We start from the raw sequence: 22,442 nt of genomic DNA, 5'->3' as shown, positions 1-22,442 counted from the left end.
TCTACAATACTTCCTTTCATTTTTCATATCTGTCAGGATTGGCTGCCTAAAGGACGCCATCCATCTGTAAGAACAGAACGGCAACTTAACGGGAGGAGCAAATTTTACCCACAAACAGCAATTCCTCCTTTAGGCAAAGTGAGTTCCAATAAGGGTGGTTGGAAAATGAACCAAAGCGCGGTTAAAAGTAACAATAGTAATTATAATTATACAGACATGCCTCCCCTAACAGGACCTGCTGAGAAAAGAGGAAGGCGTGGCTAGAGTGAGAACTCCTTGCGTTTGCTCAGTATTGGTTGTAGGTTGGTGCTCGAGACTCGGGAGTGCGCTTGCGCCTGGCGGGGGTGGAGTTTAGGCTGTGTGGAACGCAGGCTGTCTTGGTCGCTTCTCCCGCGCATTTCCAGAGAAAGTGGGCCATTTTGACAGGTGGTAACGAATCTCCGAGGATGTTTATCCAAGGCCAAGAAGTAATTTCAGGGCTTTAGGAGAGCCACCCACACTGACCCTGGAACTTTCTACGTCAACAAAAATGATAACCGGAGCAGGACCTTAAACAACTTGCACCTCAGAGGGTGGGTACTCTACCTTCCCTGCTAAAGCAACAGGGGTAACAAAACTTGTGTGATAGTTTGTGTTTATACCTCGTTTCATGAACTACAGTTTAAACCTATTTTGGTATCCCTGTCCCGCATTAAGGTGTGGGTGCTACATATGGCCACGAAGGACTGTGGCCTATTTCAGCTTTGACTCCATTTCCAGCCACTGCTGTTTAGCCTCTCTCTGGATTTGAGTCTTATAACTTTGCAAGTAAACTTTGGAGTCCATTTTTTACAGAGTCCGCTTTTTCCTGCTGGGGTTCCACGGGCCAGTGTGTCCATTTTCCAACTCTCCAAGGCCTTAGTGAGTATGTTGCTTTGTCCAAACACAGAGTTAGCCTTTTCATAAAACATGCACTGCTGTTGGAAGACAAACAGTTGAATGTGTGCTTTCATTCCAGTCAGAATAGTTAATAGTCTGAAACCATAGAATACAGGCAGCAGAGCAGTCCTCTGTCCCCTCTACACCACAACCTTTGGCTTCTTTTTTCACTTGAATGCAGTAAGTCTTGGATTAACCATGCTCAACTAATGGAAACCTCCATTGAAATGGAATTTTTCTTTCTGTACTTCACATTAGAAGACATAAAAATGAAAAGTTTTTAAATAAACCAAATGACTAACCAAATGAGCAAGAGTGAGATGGGAAACACAAGTCGTTTGGTGGCTATTCCTAATCCAACATTGTAGCAGACATTGCTAATCTATTACGGCACAAGCCTTATGTTACTTCTCAACTCTGCCCCAGACAGCCACCACTAGTTGACTGGATTTGGCTCCACTTGCTGCCCTGGTTCTTGGGTAGTCCTTGGGGTTGATCACACTGAGGCTAAATCTCTTCTACTTTCAATATTAAAATATGTTTTTAATATAATCATCTTAATCAGACTCTGGAAGAGTAAAAGTGATGCAAGTACTGTTCAGTATTCTGTTCTCTATTGTACCATGCTTAGTAATGACAAACAAAAAATATACAGTATTCTGTCTTCGCTCATTTACCATTTATGAAATGTATATGCCAGAACTTTTGCTTGGTCCTGGGGAAAGAATCCCAGACCATAAGCCTTGGGGTGGAAGGATCTGAATAAAAAATAAGAGAATAGTGTGACAGAGAGGTATGAAAAGGATTTAGCACATCATTATTACCTATGCCCATATCTCACCACTATGCCCCCTCTTTCCTCTGCCTCCCTCCCCTCCGGTACCCAGAGTTTGTCCTAACAAGCTGCAGGGCGTCTTGATTGTCTATGGATAAAAGTTCAGACTTCTTAGATTAATTCAGACTTCTTAGGCTGGCAGTCACCATCTTCTACAATCTGTATCACTGCTTACTTGCAAGTAGCATATACTCTTAACTAATTGAACTGCTTTGTTTTCTCTTGTACAATTACCTTGATTTCCTGTCTCACTGCCTTTTCCATTCATCTGTAATGCTCACCTTCCCACCTCTTTTTTCATCTTCTTTTTAGTTACTACATATGTAAATCTGACCTATCACTCTTAATACACTACACATCCCATGAAGCTTTTCTTTTTATTAGATCTATATTATTTTTCTAGGGTTGCTGTAATAGGCATAAATTTGGTAGTTTAAAACCATAGAAATTTAGTCTTTTACAGTAATGGACCATGCTCCCTCCAGAGGCTCTAAGGGGCAATCTGTTTTTTGCCTCTTTCAGCTTTTGTTGCCATTTGTTGCCGACTGGCATTTCTTGGCTTATAGTTGCATCACTCCATCTCTGCCTCTGTAGTCACATTGTGTCCTCCATTTCTGTGTGTTTCCCTCTGTTGCTACCTTACAAAAATACATGTCATTGCATTTAGGGCCCTTTCAGATCTTTAATCACATCTGCAAAGTTTTTTTTGTTGTTGTTGTTTTTGTTTTGTTTTTGTTTTTCCCTAGAGGGTAAATTCATAGATTCTAGGGATTAGAACATGTATATCTTTTTTGGGGGGTGGGGTCATTATTCAACCTATCATAACTTCAAAGGCAAGTAAACTCTTCCTCCTCTAATCTTCTGTAGCTCTTTATCTTTAATGATCCTGGCCACTTTTTAATGACCCCCCCCTTAGCTAGAAATTAGATTAACTGGACAAAATTTGAAACAAAGAGATTGAATAAAAAGTTTAGAGTCAAGGAAAATAAAAGTGATATATTTATGATTATAATGATTATAATTTAAGGTATTATACTCAATGTCAGAAAAAAATTGTGATAGACTTTACTGCACATGGGCTATAGTGCCATATATGTTTGGGTATTGGAACTATCAGTGGTGGGAAAACACATAGTATAGGATATATGGATATGTGGAATTTATGGAAAATTCCAATGAGAAACTCACAGGTGGACTTGAAGGGTTCTGGAGCATGGCATAATATGCAGCAGAGATACATATAAATTTTGAAAAGCAGCTTTGTGCCTATGCAGATCCCTGAGAGAGATGGAGTGCCTGACATTGAGATACTACGTGATATTGTACCCACAACTGTCCTTCACAAACTGATTTGTTGGTCAGCCATGTTATAAGTTTGGGCAAGCTCAGCAACAGTCCATTATAGGGTTAAAGTGGTACATTCGGGAGTGAACACAAGCAAGACCAGAGGGCACAAATAAGCTGCATGACCAGGTAGCCTGAATTCCCCTGCCCAAGTGCCTCTCCCTCAGCTCATGCCTCAGTAGGTGATCCCTTAAGATCAACTAGTGAAGGAAAAATAAGGCCACATTTCGTTCATGTATGAATTGGTTTGATATTGTTGAACTGTAGCCCTAATTGGGTGGCCTTAAGAGCTAAGTAAGAGGATATCTTCCTCATGGTCAGAGCCTTGGGAGATGCATCTGGTACTCCACTTTGTTTAGCAAGAGAAATAATCCAAGGTTAGAATACACATGGATTGAGGAATAGTGGTGATTAGCCTGGCTGGTTGGTCAATGGCCTGGAAAGGACAAAAATTGTTAGATTGGGGATAAGGAATTCTGAGATAGAGGCATGAGAATGGGCATATTAGAATAGACAAGAAGGGTGAAGATCTTTGGATTGCGTAGTAACACCCTCCAGAAAGCATCTAACACAGAAGAGGCACTGAACAACCAGGTGGACTAAAACCATGTCTAGTTGTTGACAGCCAGCCTCTGTCATTGCAACCTGCCACCACAGTGAAGTCACAATTGGTAAACAAATGAATTAGTGAAGGTAGCAGTGATGGAGGAGGCTAAGCATGGGCTTAACAACACGGACTCTAAATTACGAAGGCTAAAATGGCTACTGCTATTCCTGAATACCCAATCCACATTCAGACACCAATGCTGAGTATAATGCCATCCCTTGAAGAGACTCATCAGTCACTTGGTATCAGAATGACTACATTGGGCCCCTTCTACCATAAAAGGGCCAGAGACACAGATTCCTCTTGACAGTAATAGATATATATTATGGTCATAGGTTTGCTTTTCCTGTCTGCAGAGCCTCAGCTTGCACCAGTATCATAAGGCTTACAGAATGTTTGCTCTTACAGCATGGGACTGCACTTTACTTCAAAGGAGATACCTCAGTATGTATATGACCATGGGATCCCAGCTTATATCACATTCTACACCATTCAGAAGCTGCTGGTATGATGGAATAATGGGGAAGTCTATTGAATGAACAGCCTGTAGAAGGCGTTGCTGAAGAGGCAGATCAGAGGTAATACCCTGTGAATTTGGTTGCCATCCTCTAAGAGATCAGTGATATGGTCCTCAGTAGGTAGAATATATAGGCCCAGAAATCAAGGAATGGACACAGTATTGGCTCTACCCACTGTCATTCCCAATAATATGCTTGTGGAATTTCCATCTCAGCAACTCTGAGCTCTGAGGGTTTAGGAGTTTTGGTTTTCAATGGGGAATATTTCTGCCAAGGGACACAGCCAGAGTTCAAATGAATAATTAGCTGTGGCTGCTACCTGCTCTTCAGACTAGTTGTTGCAAGAAGACATGGCATGGGAAACCATTGAGACCTTGAGGCAAGTATCTGGATCATGCCACCAGACAAGTCATGGAGATCAGCAGGCATGCCAACTGAAGGTGAGAGTAATCTAAAATGGATAGTAAATGAAGGTAGTATCACTTATAACCCAAGACTAGCTGCAGTGATGTGGGCTATAGTTTTTCCCATTAATCTCCCCGAGAAGAGAAGTTCATTGGAATCCTGAAGTTGCTTCCAGAATTTAAAGTAGATCCAAGTAGCATACAGGTTGGACTGTGGTGGACACTGTGATGTACCACCGAGCTATCCCCCTCCAGGAATGAAGGACTTACTCCCCCCAGCTCCTGGAAGTGCTGCCAGCAGAAAATGCTCAGCAGTCAGCCTCCACTTGGATTGCATAGGCTGTAGGATCCATCTCACCCAAGGTCATACTTCCTTTCTGGGTTTGCATAGATTCAGTGACTGATTGACATAGACGTCTAAGTGCTCAAATTCTTTGCACCAATTCAGCGTAACTCTGAAGGATCATCCTATCTTTAAAGCTCCTTGTAGAATCAATTGCAGCCTCCTTTGGTACTGCATCCCATATCAGCCTCTTTCTTTGCTTACTCCTGCTCTTTCCCTGCTCTCTTCCAAGGGTTGATTATAAGAGCACTTATTAATACCCTTAATATAGTACAGATCTGCTTTCCAAGGAATCTAACTTTTACCATTTCTGGCCCCTCAGCTTAGTGTTAATAGGACCCTGCTATAAAAATGGGATAGGCAGGATAAGACTGCTAAGCTAGAGGTCATTGGATTAATTCTGCCACTAACTAGCTTTTTAACCTTGGGTACACTCTTTAACTTCTCTTATTCATACAAGTTTTTTTTTTTTGTTTTTTTTTTTTTTAAATGTACCTCCCAAGCCATGGTGATTTTTATAGCACCTTAGGAACTACTGGACACTCACTTTGAGTTCAGTTAGGACAGAAACCATGATAGATATTTAAACATGGAATTTAATATTAAGAATCATGAATTTGACATAAAGCTAAAGAAAACTGAAATGGTGGGGGGGAGGGCGCCTAGGTGGCTCAGTCGATTAAGCCTCTGACTTCAGCTCAGGTCATGATCTTGCAGTTCGTGGGTTCAAGCCCCTCATCAGGCTCTGTGCTGATAGCTCAGAGCCTGGAGTCTGCTTTGGATTCTGTGTCTCCCTCTCTTTCTGCCCCTCCCCTGCTCACGCTCTGTCTCTCTGTCTCTCTCAAAAATAAACATTAACATTTTTTAAAAAAAGAAAAAAACTGAAATGGGAGAGGAGAATACTAAAGCATCATAACTACCACTACTAAGCTTTGAGCAACTAAAATAAGAGGTTTGAAATGACTCAGAAGCTTAGAAAAGAGGCCCTGTGGACCTGAGCCCCAGACACTCTGAGGAGTGCTAATAACCCTGGGGCAGAAAGACTCAATAAAACTGGTTCAGTAAGACTGGTTTGGTTGGAAGAACTGCAAACTACACTCAGATGTTGCTATGCAAGGATGTTGCTGATGGGCTGAGGTAGCATTGGGACAATGCTAACAAAAATGACATACCTAGGAAGCCTCAAGGAAACAAACAGGAAACAGAGGAACAAATTGATTCTTCCTCCTTTAAGATTACTTTTCAGCAGAGTACAATGTAGAGCCAGCTGGCAAAGCAGAAATGGTTCCAGTCCTGGCATCAGAAAGTGGAGTGTAGTGGTCTGGGTTTTGGAGGTAAGAGACAATAGCCTAATAAGGGGCACAATCTCTTAAGAGATTTTTGAGATTTGATACTGTACTTGTCTGCCTTAAAGACCTGTACAGGGTTATCAAATAAAGTTCTTTATGGTTTCCCTTTTTCCTTTTTTTTTTTTTTGGTATGTTTTCTTTATATGTACCTTGATTCAGAGAATAAATAACTTGTTTTAGATTTTTGTTCTTCCATTTTATTGCCTTAATTAATGGATGTACCAATTTTAGTCTTGTTCTTGTTTTGATATTTTGTTGTTATATTTTTTGTTTACAAGAATGAAAAATAATCCCATTATTCTGTCAGATATTTTTAATAAATAAGGGCTTTTGAGTTCCCTCAAATAGTGTAATTATCTTGATTACAAGTTAGAGCATTTGGCCTACTTTTCCAAGTTACTCTTTCTTTTCTTTTTTTTTTTTTTTTCAACGTTTTTTATTTATTTTTGGGACAGAGAGAGACAGAGCATGAACGGGGGAGGGGCAGAGAGAGAGGGAGACACAGAATCGGAAGCAGGCTCCAGGCTCTGAGCCATCAGCCCAGAGCCTGACACGGGGCTCGAACTCACAGACCGCGAGATCGTGACCTGGCTGAAGTCGGACGCTCAACTGACTGCGCCACCCAGGCGCCCCCCAAGTTACTCTTTCAAACTTTAATTGTTTCCACACACTAAATTTTATTTAGTTTTTTAATTTTTTCTTTGAATAGTGAATCTGGGTTCTAAAAACATTCTCCAGACTATGGAGAACTAACTGGTCCTCTGTTAAAATAGCTTTTTTTAGGCTAAGCTACTGCTTGACTTCCAAACTTGGTTAAGCATTCTTACTCTTTCCCCTTTAACATGGCTTAATATGCTACTCTTTAATGTGAAAACATTATTTGCTTACAAACAAGGAGTTCTCATGAAAGTAGACTTTATATAAAATGTGGTATTAAACTTTCAGTAGGAAATGGTCAATAAATAGAAAATATTAAAAATGAAGTGTTCAAGGGGTGCCTGGGTGGCTCAGTAGGTTGAGCGTCTGACTTCGGTTCAGGCTGTGATCTCACAGTTCATTAGTTGGAGCCCTCCATTGTGTTCTGTGCTGACAGCTCAGAGCCTGGAGCCTGCTTTGGATTCTGTGTCACCCTCTCTCTCTCTGCCTCTCCCCTGCTCGTGCTATGTCTCTGTCTCTCAAAAATAAATAAACATTAAAAAAAAAAGAATAATCAATAAAACACTTATTTTCTGTATAAAATACAGGTGATGGTCCAGAACTACACATTCTCTAGGATCCAACTTGTGAAAATGGGTTCTGGTTAAGCTTAATGGAAGGAAGTACCTGTGCCAGACCCCCACATACTGCAAATTCTTTTCCTTAGGTAAATTTATAAATACCTCCACATGTTTGCTGAAAGTCCACCCTGAACAGAGCAGTTCATATACTGGATCCTTTCATCCTCATTTTGGGAAATCACTGTTCTTGAGACATGTTCAAATGATTCATTACTTTTATGACTACAGGTGTCCTTTTTCAAACAGGTCTCCAAGGATAAGATTGTTTAGTTCTCTTTGAATTCCTAGCTTTATTAAGCTGCCATCTATAGTCAGAGGACATTGGGAAATGTTAGAATTAGCTTTTAAAAAGTGATTAGGGTTACCATAGTCCCTAATACTCTGATATTCCAAACTCATTTATTAACCTACTAGGGAGTTCTTGTCAAGGCAGTTGGAAGTTGGCTTTAACTTATCTAGTTGCCGCCTGATTATTAGTTCATGTTGAACTGGTTTGTTTATCTGAACATATCTAACATATATTAAGCCTCTATGGAATAAAGCTCATACAGTGTAGTTTAGCCTAAAATAACCTATTGGCTGGTAATTGTTAGAAATTTCACTATTTGTATAAATATTAGAGGTGGTGTCTTCTAGTACTTAACACGTGCCCTGTTTATAGTCACTGGAGCAATTATTTAGTTTGTGAATAAACGGAACCCCTCTCTTGGGTTTTTTCCTTATGGTTCCTGCTCTGGGCATTTTCCTACCTAACTCAGGGTAGGTGGATAAAAGAAAGTGAGGTGAAATAAAAACTGTTATTTTTATTGTTGTTTTTATTTTATCAGCTCTGATAAAATATTTCATAAGAGTTTGAAGGCATTACATTGAGGGTCCTGGCTTATCTAAGGATTTTTTTTCCCACCATTTTCAGTATCTCTCTAGATCACTGACAATAGATTTCAATGATCTCAACATTAGTTTCTTAAATGTCAAGATAGATTATGATTTATGATGTTTAAGGTATTTTAGGACTAAATTTTTAAGGAAAACTATTTTTTATTTTTATTTATTTTTCTTTTAACTTTTAAATGTTTATTTATTTTGAGAGTGAGCACGAGTGGGGTAGAGGCAGAAAGAGAAGGGGACAGAGGATCTGGAGTGGGCTCCATGATATGGGGCTTGAACTCACCAACTGTGAGATCATGATCTGAGCCGAAATTGGACACTTATCTGACTGAGCCACCCAGGTGCCCCCATTTTTATTTTTAAAAGTATATTCTGAAAAAAAAAATTCTGAATATAGAATTTCATGTTAAATTTTTTCAGCAATTTCTTTTTCAGTATTCATTTTTAAATTTGAATTTATTTATGAATGATTCTTAGCAGAGTCTGCTAATTATCCCCAGTGCCCATTCTTCCCTTTTTTCTTTTATCAATAGAAGCTGCTGATTTCCAACTGAGCACATGGTCCCTAAGCTAGAGATTATATTTCCCAGCCTGTTAGAACTAGATGTGGGTACATGTCTAAATTTTTACCTATGGAGTGTGAGTAGAAATTATAAATGCACCTTCTGAGTCTTGTCTTTTAAAAATTGAGTATGCAGATCTTTCTTTTATTCCATTCTTCCATAGACTGGACCTTAACTGTCATGGTAGTGAGCTAGCTTCAACCATACAGATAAAGGTGATTCTCTGAAGGAAATGTCTGAAAAATAATGTGGAAATAATGTGGAAAAATAATGTGTGATGCCCTGGTACCTGGGTGACATCAAGGAGCAGGCTGCCTTCCCATTTTATTCCACCTGTCTAGCTCTGAATGTTACATGAGAGAGCAATAAACTTCTGCTGTATTAGGGGGTCTTTTGTTACAAAAGATTACTTCTTAACCTAATTAATATATACAGGATTTTACGTGAATATTTTTCTGATTATTTGGAGCTTCAAAGGAGGCTCTAGAGGTCAAGGCTCATAGATGCTAATTATCTCCATTCTAAACTTAAGCATTACCCATTTATGTGAGATTGGAAAGGGGGGCTTCCAAAGCTCAGTTCTGCTCTCATTAACCTATTACTTACCTCCTTTCTGTGTAAAAGGAGACTGGATATTATTGAAGACTGAAAGATGGAAGCCTATAATTGAGTATTTCTTGGGAGAGAGAGGTCAGTGTTTTCTTTTTTTTCAACTTTTTTTTTTTTTTTTTTTTTTTTTTAATTTATTTTTGGGACAGAGAGAGACAGAGCATGAATGGGGGAGGGGCAGAGAGAGAGGGAGACACAGAATCGGAAACAGGCTCCAGGCTCCGAGCCATCGGCCCAGAGCCTGACGCGGGGCTCGAACTCACAGACCGCGAGATCGTGACCTGGCCGAAGTCGGACGCTCAACCGACTGAGCCACCCAGGCGCCCCGAGGTCAGTGTTTTCTAATGTTTCCTCCCCTACCTTTCCAAGAAGAAAATGGTGCTGGCCTCTACCTGAAGCCAAATGATAGGACCTTAAATAGGTATAATTACAGAACTTCACATGGGGCACTGGAAATTTAGGGGATATAGGGGCTGTCAGCTCTCTCACTCCTAAGAGTCTTAAGTCAAAAGACTGGCTGGAGGGGCCTACTGGGAAAAAAGCAAATGGAGAGGGTTGTATTGAGATCATCCAATGCTTCCACAATTTGGTTGGGCAACCCTCAAAGAGGTTAAAGAATTTTGCTCATTTATAGTGGGTGACTAAGTGTAAAGTTTTTATAGACACTTGTGTCATACTAGGGGGTTTCCTTGTGGTCACTACCTGTTGAGCATGAGCTTCAGGATAAATTCTGCAGTGTCATATTCGTGAGTTATGCATTAGGTTTTACCAAGGACAATGAAACTTACAAGGTGAATTACTCCGAGTCTACTCAGGAAACAGGAACTGTATCAATTATTTTAATTTAGAGAATTTTTTTATAAAGAACTATTTACCAGGTACTAGAGAACAGATATCCTCCCTAAGTCTGGGGATACAAGAGGGAAATTTGTCAATATTTTTATTTTTTATTTTTTTCTTTTTTTTTTCAACTTTTTTTTTTTTTAATTTTTTTTATTTATTTTTGGGACAGAGAGAGACAGAGCATGAACGGGGGAGGGGCAGAGAGAGAGGGAGACACAGAATCGGAAACAGGCTCCAGGCTCTGAGCCATCAGCCCAGAGCCTGACGCGGGGCTCGAACTCACGGACCGCGAGATCGTGACCTGGCTGAAGTCGGACGCTTAACCGACTGCGCCATCCAGGCGCCCCATCAATATTTTTAAATCTGAGAGGCTTGGAGGAAGGATTTTAAAAGCTGGGAGTCAGATTTCTAAGGATGAGTCATTGCCTGATTATTGTTGGTACTTCAGGAATATGGGTGCTGCACTGAGAACTCTGGGAGGGCCACTGGCCATCTGGCACTGGTATCGCTGAGGGGCACAATGAAGGTGTTTTGGGGAGTGAAACTGCAGCTTACTGCTGCTTTAGGATCAACTGTTTGTCAGGGGTAAAGTGTCATTGCTGGGTGACACTGACAGAAATAGGAAGAATACAGGAAGGGGCAAGACCTTTTCCCCTCTTCCTTTTTTCTTGTCTCCTTTAAGTGATCCTATTGAGAGAATACAACAGGGAGCCAGGTGTTCCTTTTAGATATGATTTTGTTTTGAATGATCCTAGACCAATGTACCAACCATGAGTTCCATATTTTGTCTTCAGGATTCACACATTTCTATCAGCCATTGTAGGGGAGTACAGTCACTTCCCAGATGCATCCCTGTCTATTCTGCCATAATGTACTTTATTTTTTTAAAGTTTTTTATTTATTTTTTGGGGAGATGGGCAGAGGAGGGGCAGAAAGAGAGGGAGATAGAGAGAATCCCAAGCAGGGTCTGCACTGTCAGCACGGAGTCTGAATACAAGAACTGGGAGATCATGACCTGAGCCAAAACCAAGAGTCAGACACTTAACTGAATGAGCCACCCAGGAACCCCTCTGCCATTATCTACTTAAGTTTTCTCAGGACCAAGTCATTTAATAGATGATGTTCCCGCTGCAGGGAATATATGTGAAGTTTTCTAATTCTTGTTTTCTTTAAGTTCCTCCTTTTAGGCTTGGGTGAAATGGTGAAGTGAAGATAATACACACAGTCTCTCTGCAGAGGGTTGAAATTATAGCTTTCTTCATGGAAATCTTCTGTACATATACTTTTGTAATTCCCATCAACAAAATCCTTTATAGTCTTGGTAAAGGTGAATTGTCTATCCATTTCTCAGCCACCTATTTGGTCTCTACCCCTGCTTTTCAAACCTCTAATGTAGAATGTGTATCATGAATATATGGTTAATATTTTAACAGGTTTAAATAGCTGGCATTTAAAACTTAATTTTGGTGAAGTACTTTTTGTTTTTTTTTTTGATATTGCATGGTTGATAATGTTTACTTGCTTTTAAAGTGTCTTTTGAATAATGATCATTCTAATTTAACTTTTACTCAGACACATTAGCTTACTAATCTGAATCTTTCATCATTTTTGTTACTTTGATTTAATCTTTAAGAATTTTAACAGTTATAATTTAGAAATATATGATAATGTTTATTATTATAGTTCTCTTACTGACTTAAATTTTATAAATGTGTGTGTCTGTCTACCTACCTTCTAGAATTCCAACTGAATCTTTTAAAAATAGTTTCCATTTCTATGTAGAACTTCCTTATATGTTTACTTATCAGGTCTTAGGTATTTGAAGATATTTGTCACAGCCTCTTTAATGTCTTTTTTTGCTACTTCGAACATCTGGGACATTTTGAGACATTTTTCTATTGACTCCTTTTTATCTTAATATGGGCCAGGTTTTATTTTCTTAAATGTAACATCTAAAAAAAATTTATACTGGACATTGTGGATAACAGGTTGTAGGGACTCTGTGTTGTCTTCCTTTGGGTGTTGAGTATCTTTTCTCTGACAAATTAAATTTTCCAGTTAAATTACTAGAAAATCCTTTTATCTGTTAGAATTTTGATTTGTTAATGTAGGTCTATTTCTGTCTTGTCCTTAGTCCTAGGATTTGTCACTTCTTTTAGGGTGTGGATTTTACTGTTAAGGAATATCTTTTTGGGAGTTGCATCTGAGTACCTGGAGAACTCTGCAAGATTTTCATTCCCTCTGGCCTGAATACAACAGTTTCCATTTTTGTGCAACTTCTCTCTTTTTTTTTTCCATTCAACTCTCAGCAATTACTGTCTTTGACCTCATGGTATCTCAGTTTGAAATGCTTGGTTTGCATGTTGGCCAGAGCCTTGAAGAAACTCTTATTCATACTTCTATGTAACCCCCTTATCACAACTCTCTCCTCTGTGAATCATGCCCCATTACACCTAGTTGGTTCAAACCTCAGCCACCAATCTTTGCCTTGGCTTCTCAGTCAGACAGATAACTTTCTACTAGAGCTCTTCCTTACTGCACTATAGTGCAGAAAGAGTCCTAAAGCTCCTCTGATATGTTTCTCTTTTATACCATCAGCTGGTCAAATTTATAAAAGCAGTAAATCATATATTTTGCCCAATTTTGTAATTGTTTATAGCAGAGGTTAAGTCCAATGCTAGTTTCTATACCATGGCCAAAAGTAGAAGTCCATGCTCCTGCAAATCCTTTCTATAATTATCTTTTTTTCCCCACTCAAAATTTGATTGCTAAATAACCGTATAAAATCTTGTAAAGCTTTTTTTTTTAATTTATTCTTCTTTTACAAAAGGTAGAAGAGAAGGAACAACTTTCCAAGTGATTTTATGAAGCCAGTATTCTCTGATACCAAAACCAGATAAAGACATTATAAGAAAAGAAAACCACAGACCAATATCTTTGTGAATGTGGAGTCAAAATTTCCTCAACATGTTAACAAACTGAATTTAGCAAACATATAAAAAGGATTGTACACTTTAATAAATGGGGTTTATTCCAGGAATGCAAAGCTGATTCAGCATATAAAAACCAGTCAGTATAATAGACCATATTAATAAGATATACATAAAGACCTGTGATCACTTCAGAAGGTATAGAAAAAGCATTTGAAGAAAATCCAGCACCTCATCATATTAGAAATACAGGAAACTTCTTCAACCTTATAAATGGTGTCTATGAAAAATACAAGGCTAACATCTCAATTAGTGGTGAAAGACTGATAATTTTACTCCTAAGATTAGGAACAAGATAGAGGTGTCCACTTTAATCACTTCTGTTCGCCATTGTACTGAAGGAACAAGCTAGGACAATTAGATAAGAAAAAGAAATATAATTAATCTAGATCGGAAAGAAAGAAATAAAATATGTATTCACAGATGACATAATGTTGTATATAGAAAATCCTAAGGAATGCACACACATACAAATTATCAGAATTTATTAATGAGTTCAGCAAGGCTGCAGTATAAATGATCAATATGAAAAATCATATCCTATATCTATCTGTTCATTTAGCAGTAAATAATTCAAAACTGAAATTAAGACAGTTTTATTTATTGTAACATAAAGATAAATATTTAGGGATAAATTTAACAAAATAAACGTGAGATTTTTACACTGAAAACTACAAAACATTGAAAAAATGAAAAAAGACCTAAATAAATACAAATACAGGGATGGGAAGACTTAATATTGGTAAGATGGAAATCCTTTCTAAGTTGATCAAGAGAGTCAGTGCAATCCCTTTTAAAATCCAAAATGACTGTTCTTTTGTTTTTTGTGGGTTTTTTTGCTAGAATTGACAGGATGATTTTCAAATTCATATGGAAAGTAAAGGAACCCAGAATAGTCAAACAGTGTTGAAAAAGAAATGGTTGGAGCAGATATACTTCTTAATTTCAAAACTTACCTCAAGATAATAGTTGTCAAACAGTATGAGTGATGATGAAGTTTTGGGGTGGTGGTGGGGTTTGGAGCCAAAGGCCAAGAAAGAATTCTTGAAGACGTCTTTGGCACAAAAAGATGATTTTATGAAAGTACAGGGACAGGACCTGTGCTGGGCAGAAAGAGCTGCACTGGGGCTGTGAAGAATGGTTATATACTATGGATTTGGGGGAGGTAAAGTCAAAAGGGAGGCCTCCAGAAGGACTTTGATATGCTAAAGAGGACTCCTAAAATACCTAGGACTTCTTATTGTCAAGCTAGGGTGGTTATTCCTCTAGTAAGGCATAAACATTAGGACAGCAGGGGGTTCCTGTAGAAATGTTATACCCTGTATTTGCCTCTGTATTTGCCTCAAGTCAATGGGCTGTAGGTTATAAGGAAATTTAATTTTACCTGCCATTTCCTTCTTGCCTCTGTTCCCCACATCACTATGTTAGGGCTCCAGGAAACTGAGTCTATAGGTTTCTGGAGATTAGGTTACTGATAAGATTGCCTTTTTCTTGGAATTTACTATGATATTTGTAAACTGATGGAGACTCATGTTCTGTATGACTGTGATTCTCTATCCATTAACCATTTGTTTTCATTCCTTTCGTTTGTTCTTGGGCAGCCAGGAGTGCCTGAGGAATATTACACCTATCCCATCTTGGGGGAGGGAGGTGGGTGTGCTACCTTGTGCTTTGACCTCACCTTGTATTATGCTCCCTCATCATGAGACTGTGTGAAGATTGATGTCGTAGAATTGAGAATCCAGAAGTGTGCTGGGACAAGTGGATATTTACATGTAAAAAATGAAGTTGGACCCCTACCTCACATTACATACAAAAATGTAACTCAAAATGTATCAAAGACCTAGATATAAGAGCTCAAACTCTGAAATTGTTAGAAGAAAACAGACATAAACCTTTGAAACCTCGGATTACATAATTGTTTCCTAGGTATGACACTAAAAGCACAGTGTAAAGGAAAAACATAAATTGGATTTCATAAAAATTTTACACTAATATTAATAGTAGCATTTCTTATAATAGTCAAAAGATGGACACAATCCAAATATTCATCACCTGACTCTTGGATAAATAAAATGTGTTAATATCCATACTATTGATGAGGGAGCATAATACAAGGTGAGGTCAAAGCACAAGGTAGCACACCCACCTCCCTCCCCCAAGATGGGATAGGTGTGATATTCCTCAGGCACTCCTGGCTGCCCAAGAACAAACGAAAGGAATGAAAACAAATGGTTAATGGATAGAGAATCACAGTCATACAGAACATGAGTCTCCATCAGTTTACAAATATCATAGTAAATTCCAAGAAAAAGGCAATCTTATCAGTAACCTAATCTCCAGAAACCTATAGACTCAGTTTCCTGGAGCCCTAACATAGTGATGTGGGGAACAGAGGCAAGAAGGAAATGGCAGGTAAAATTAAATTTCCTTATAACCTACAGCCCATTGACTTGAGGCAAATACAGAGGCAAATACAGGGTATAACATTTCTACAGGAACCCCCTGCTGTCCTAATGTTTATGCCTTACTAGAGGAATAACCACCCTAGCTTGACAATAAGAAGTCCTAGGTATTTTAGGAGTCCTCTTTAGCATATCAAAGTCCTTCTGGAGGCCTCCCTTTTGACTTTACCTCCCCCAAATCCATAGTATATAACCATTCTTCACAGCCCCAGTGCAGCTCTTTCTGCCCAGCACAGGTCCTGTCCCTGTACTTTCATAAAATCATCTTTTTGTGCCAAAGACGTCTTCAAGAATTCTTTCTTGGCCTTTGGCTCCGGACCCCCATTACTCCAAAACCCCATCACTATGGAAAAATATTTTGATTAAAAAAGGAATGAAGTACTGATCGTTCTATAACATGGATGAACCTTGAAAACATTATACTAAAGGAAAGAAACAGGTATAACAGACCACATATTGTATGATTCCTTTTGTGAGAAATGTCCAAAACCTGCAAATCCATAGGAACAAAATGTAGGTTAGTGATTGCCAGAGGTTGGAGGAAGGGGAATGTGGAATGACTTCTAATTGGCACAGGATTTTGTGGTATAATAAAAAAATAAACATTTGGCGTTTTTCCTGAGTTCTTAGCATAGAGCTCCTAAAAGTCTTGGAATTTACTGTTGTCAAAAGAAAATTCACAGAACTTTACTTGATACAAATATTATATTGAGTGAGAAACAAACTCTTTGTGAACAGGGAGACTTCAAACCCAAATGTGATATGAAGCTCAGAGTCATAACATTACAGGATGGCTTGTAAAGTGAAAATAAGGAAGTTGTTTAACCTTTACAATAATTGTTTACTACAGTGGAGATTTCCAGATGGCAGAGGATTGGTTAAAAGTGATTATCATGTACTGTTTTGGGAAGATGACTTAAGTTTTATTTATGATTATCGGAGGCATTTACAAGAAATAATATGTTAAATTTTGCTTGCATTCATGAAATACACTAGATTAAATTTTGCTCTTGTGGTCTAACTGGTTTTGTCTGCTGCTTGAGGGAATCTTCACTCCTGGTCTACATTTTACTTTATTTTATTTGACACTGTCTTTTATATGGTAATGAAATGATTCATGAGGGAAGCCTAGATGGCTTTACAATGGGAGCTGGTTGCCAGAGGGTTAAAACTTTCAACCCCACCCACTGACTTTTCCAGGAGGGAGAGAGGGAGAGGAGAGGGGCTGGAGATGGAATTCAATCAACAACTGGCCAGTGATTTAGTTAGCAATGCCTACAATATGAAATCTCCATTAAAAACCCCTAAATGGATAGAGTTCGGAGAGTTTCCAGGTTCGTAAGCACATTAGTGTTCTGAGTGTGGCATCCCTGAGAGTGCTTTGAAGCTTTGTGCCAGCCCTCCTCCTCCATACCTTGTTCTATGCATTTCTTCCATTTGGCAGTTTCTGAATTGTATCCTTTATAATAAACCGGAAAATGTAAGTAATTTTTTTTTAATTTCTGTTAACTATTTTAGTGAATTATTGAATGTGATAGGTTGTGGGAACCTCTGAATTTGTAGTTGGCTAGAAAGAACTGTAGATAGGCTGAGCACCCAGTTTGCAGCCAGCATCTGACATAGAGATGGTCTTGTGCGACTGGGCTCATAAACTGTGGGGTCTGCACTAACCCCGGGAGTTTGTGTCAGAATTGAATTGATTGTTGGACACCCAGTTGGTGTTGGAGAATTTATTGTTGGTATGGAGAAAACTCCGTATAGTTGGTGTCAAAAATGTCAGGAGAAAACCACGCGTTTCTTTTGGGGATGGTGAAAATGCTCTGGAATCACATAGAGGTGATAATTGTGTAACTTTTAGAATATACTAAAAGGCAATGAACTGTACACTTAAAAAAAAATTACTCTGCCTTGTCATTCACAACACAGTCCGTCGTGTACAGAGCAGTCACCAACCCGCTTATTCCCCTCATGTCCTCTTGTTTTAAGGACCTGTAAGGACCAGTTGACACCTAGCCTGGCTGTTCCCAGGCCCTGGGTTCTATGGCCAAGCCAGACAAATACTTCTAGCTCCTTGTGTGAGATGAGGTAGTGGTATAATTTCCCCCAGGTCCCAGGCTCTCCAGACACAGCTCTGTGGGAATAACCATCCTTTTCCCTTTCTTGACATCCAAAAAAAGAAATAAAAATTTTACTGCTTTGAGGATGCAGAAGACAACCTGAAAGAACCACTAGTCAAAGCTGGAATAATTTCAGCAACGAAATAAATAGCAATAGTATTGAATTATAACCCCCAAAATAAAATAGGTATCTGTGAGTCCATACTAACACAAATAAATAATTGAATAGATAAGTAAAATGGAGGACAAGAGAGAAATCTCTTACAAATGAATTCCAAATAATAAATATAAAAATAATGAGGGAAATAGAAAATCATAGCACAGCACAGCACAGTAATGATTCCTATAAGCAAATCTGATGAATGCTAAAGTTAAGGGGTAACACTTTAAGGAGAAGTAGGATATTTGCATTGCCTGAAAGTATCTGTTCCCAAAATTTATTAATTATTTTGATGACTTAACATCCCAGAGGTCTCGAGGTTCAGTTCCTGAGTTTGAGCCCTACATCTGGCTCTCTGCTGTTGGTGCAGATGGGCTTCTTCAGATCCTCTGATCCCCTCTCTTTCTGCCCCTTACCTGCTTGAGTGAAGGTCTGTGTGGGTTCTCTCTCTCAAAAATAAATTAACATTAAAAAAAAAAAATCAAGCAAGCCTAAATAGAGGAATATTCTGAAAGTACCATACAAGTACTTTTCAAAAGTATCAAGATCATGAAAAACAAAGAAAGACTAAGGAATTCACAGATATTGGAGGGGACTAAGTAGACAACCATACTTGTTTTGTATCCTAGTTTGGATCCTGGAACAAAAAAAGAGCGTTACTGGAAAACTGGTGAAATGTGAATTTTAGTTAATAGTGTTGCACCAATTTTTACTTCCTAGTTTTGATAGATTTATCATGCTTATATGTTAAGATTGGGAGGTTAAAGGAAGCTGTACCTTCTTTATAATATTTCTGTAAATATAAAATTATTTCAAACTAAAGTTTTAAATATTACTATAATTTGCATGCTCTGAATTTCCTTATTCTTTATTGGGTAAATCTCTCATAAATAATCCTCTTAAGGGGCACTTGGGTGGCTCAGTTAGTTAAACAGCTATGTCTTAATCTCAGCCCAGGTCTTGATCTCAGGGTTGTGAGGTCAAGCCCCGTGTTGGGCTCCATGCTGAGTGTGGAGCCTACTTTGGAGAAAAAAAAAAAAAAAAGAAAAAAGAAAAAAAGAAGCCTTTTAAAAATAATATGTGAGTGATTCTGAATTCTGTGGGCTATTTATTATTGTTATTTAAAAGAATAGTCTTTACAATCCTGATCAAACTAATTATTGTATTTTAAAACTTGTGACAAAATATTTTTGTTTCCATGATTCCCAAATATCATATTGGTTGAACAATTTGAATGTTAGAGTTCTTGATCCATGAAATAATTTGAACATATATTTAAATTCATGTGTGATATTTCAATTTATTTTAATTTAAAATATAATGTAGATTATTTTGCCTTTCAATAATGATAAAAATCAGATTAAACTAATGTTATGCTATGAGAGTTAATGTTTATTTACATTTTGTATTCTACCAATTTCCAAAAGGTTCTTGAATTAGGTTACAGTAAAAACACACATATAGTTATTTAAAAGCCCTGTTTTAAAAAAAAAATATTTAAGGATGTAGAAAGGTAATTGTTACATTAAAAATAGTTACACAGTTTCTACAATATTATCATAGTTTTGTTAGAATAAATATATAACCTGGAAGAACATATACCAAAATTTTAAGAGGAGTGATCCTCTTTGAGTTGTGGTATTTAAAATTTGTCTTTTCTCTTTTTTGCATTTTCAAAGTATGTACAATGTATGTAATTACTTTTGCAGTCAGTAAAACATAGTAAATATTAAAAACATGCATGCATACATATAATAGGATAAAGACTGATTTGAGCACAGAGAAAAGAAAGTAAATACATTATGTTTTCCTGAATAAATGAACCTAAAATTTACAGCGTTTGTTTACTTCCTGGGTTTTGTAAAAACAGCTACAAATTGTTCATGCTTAGTGTTTTAATTTATATACATACATGTTCAAACACAGATACAAATCTCACAAATGTCTCCATAAGTACAATAGAGTCATGCCATATATTTAGGGCAGTGAATTCTCAGTCCTCTAAGAAATTTTATTTTGAATATTTTAATATATGACTGGCTGTTATATTGTACAATCACACTCCATTTAGGCAGTATTTTAGAGATAATGTAGACTTTAAAAAATAACTGAAGCTTCAATATATAAGTATCAAAGCTTTTGTTTTAGTTTTTTAGAATGAGAATATTTGTACTATGCTTGATGGACTTCCCTGACTTAAATCCTATTTAAATCTCAAATATCAAACTAATCTGTGATGCATTGACACATTGTTGAGTATGTTGTGTTATCATTCATTAAAATTGAAAGGCTTCAGATTGTTTAGAAAAACCAAAAAGAAAATAAAATCTGGTCTACTCTTCTACTTCTTACTGGCTATTGTGTCCACATATAATACCATGATGTGGTTTACTTAATTGTTGGAGTCTATGTGTAATTCTTCTTATCTTGTCATATAAAGTTCATGAATTTCATGACAGGCTTTCAGACATTTTTTCTTAAGCCAATTTTTAGTACAAGATTAGAGATTATCAAAGGTCTGACCTAAGTGGAGGCATTATTGTGTTTTTATAGCTACTTTGTTCTTCTTTAAAAAAAAACAAAACTGAATAACTTGAGACTAGTGCTTTTTTGTGATCTGGAAAAAAATATTTATATTTTACAAGTCTTTATTGCAGACACTTTAGTTGAAGTACATGTAGTGAAGCCTTTTATTTATTAGACATCATACTTGGCTTTTCCATGATAAGGTACTTACTTCTATTGTGGACATGGTAACTGCACCTATTCTATAAGGTTTAGAGGGGATTAAATTAATTGTAAATGTAAAGTGTTAAACACACCACCTTGGGCATAACAAGTGCACAAGGATTATTATGTGAGAGAGAAAGAGAATCTGAAAGGAAGTCAGTGTGGATGGAGAGTGAGACAGAATGCTATGCCATTGGAGGAGGAAAAGTAGACAAGGGCCAGCTCAGACTGTGTTAGAATTTTGGACTTTATTCTGGGCTAGGGTAGGAAACACTGAAGGGTTTTAAGCAGGTGTGACATAGTCACAGTTGCTTTTGAGAAGAATATACAGGCTGCTGTTTGGAGACTGGGAAACAGAGGAGCCAAGGTACATGGTCTTTCCCTTGGGCTGTATGTTTATGATTTAAACATCTTTGATTTAAACCAATGTTTTAAAATCCTTCCCATGAATACACAGTTAGAATCTTAGCTTCTTAACTTTTATTTTCACATATTCATAGCACACTTGCAAGCCATGCAACAACTTTGTTTTTCTTTTTCTTTTTTTTTTCTTTCTTTTTAAAATTTTAAGTAATCTTTACACCCAAGTGGAGCTCAAACCCACAGCCCTGATATCAAGAGTTGCATGCTCCTGGGACACCTGGGTGGCTCAGTTGGTTAAGTGGTTAAGCATCTGACTCTTGATTCTGCTGAGGTCATGATCTCAAAGTTTGTGGGATTGAGCCCTGTGTAGGGTTCTGTGCTGACATCCTCTCTCTTCCCCTCTTTCTTCCCCTCACCCCTCCCCCCAAAGAAAGAAAGAAAGAAAGAGAGAAAGAAAAAGAAAGAAACTTGGAAAAAAAAAAGAGTTGTGTGCTCCACCAATTGAGCCAGCCAGGAGCCCCTGTTGTTGGCATTTTTTGAACAAACTTGTCAGTGTAGGGCCACACACATTTGGTAAAGATATGCAGGATGCCAACAAGCAGACCGGTCTTTCATGTGGCTCTGCAGTATGATGCATGCTACTTTTGATTTCCTTTTTCTGGACCCCTAGAGTCTCAGGTAATGCCTGCCTTTCACATGGAAGCTTTGTTTCCTCTCCATGTTTTATTACTGTAGCTCCCAGAAATGACAACACTGTAACATAGGTGCTACCATTTGTCTATTCCCCACCCATATTGGATTTTTTTTTTCCTTCCTCGGATTGTCAGTCTTTATAAAAGCACTCTAGATAGCTATCAGATTGTTAGAATTAGCAACAGCATTGGGACCTATTAAGATTCTTGATTCAAACACTTGGTTCATTGCTGGCATCTATGTGATAGCATCTCACTACTGCCTTACTCTACATGCAAGTCCTAACTAACTGATCTGCATCTGACTGCAGCTGCTATAAACACCATCTTTGCTTTTACCATCTTTTGGTGTGCAGCCCTTGGCTTCTTGTAGCCTTGGCTTCTTGTTCTACTTCATGCCTGATCTGGTCCCTCCCATTCCCTCTTC

General features: G+C 37.9%; 1 long non-coding RNA gene across 2 annotated transcripts in view; it reads left to right on the top strand.

The window, feature by feature from the left end:
- Positions 1-78: 78 nt before the first annotated feature.
- LOC131509988 (uncharacterized) overlaps positions 79-22,442 on the top strand; it is a 152,592-nt gene continuing 130,228 nt past the window's right edge. The window contains exons 1-2 of one of the 2 annotated variants that reach the window (XR_009260846.1): positions 79-572; positions 4,113-4,282. This is a non-coding gene — a long non-coding RNA (uncharacterized LOC131509988). Of the gene's footprint in view, positions 573-4,112; positions 4,663-22,442 lie in introns of both variants that reach the window. The other variant, XR_009260845.1, reaches the window with a different exon arrangement.

The sequence above is a fragment of the Neofelis nebulosa genome, chromosome 1, assembly GCF_028018385.1.
Source record: "Neofelis nebulosa isolate mNeoNeb1 chromosome 1, mNeoNeb1.pri, whole genome shotgun sequence".
NCBI classification, from domain to species: Eukaryota; Metazoa; Chordata; class Mammalia; order Carnivora; family Felidae; genus Neofelis; species Neofelis nebulosa.
The sequence above is the reverse complement of the archived record's forward strand: the minus strand, read 5'-3'. Positions and strand labels throughout refer to the sequence as shown.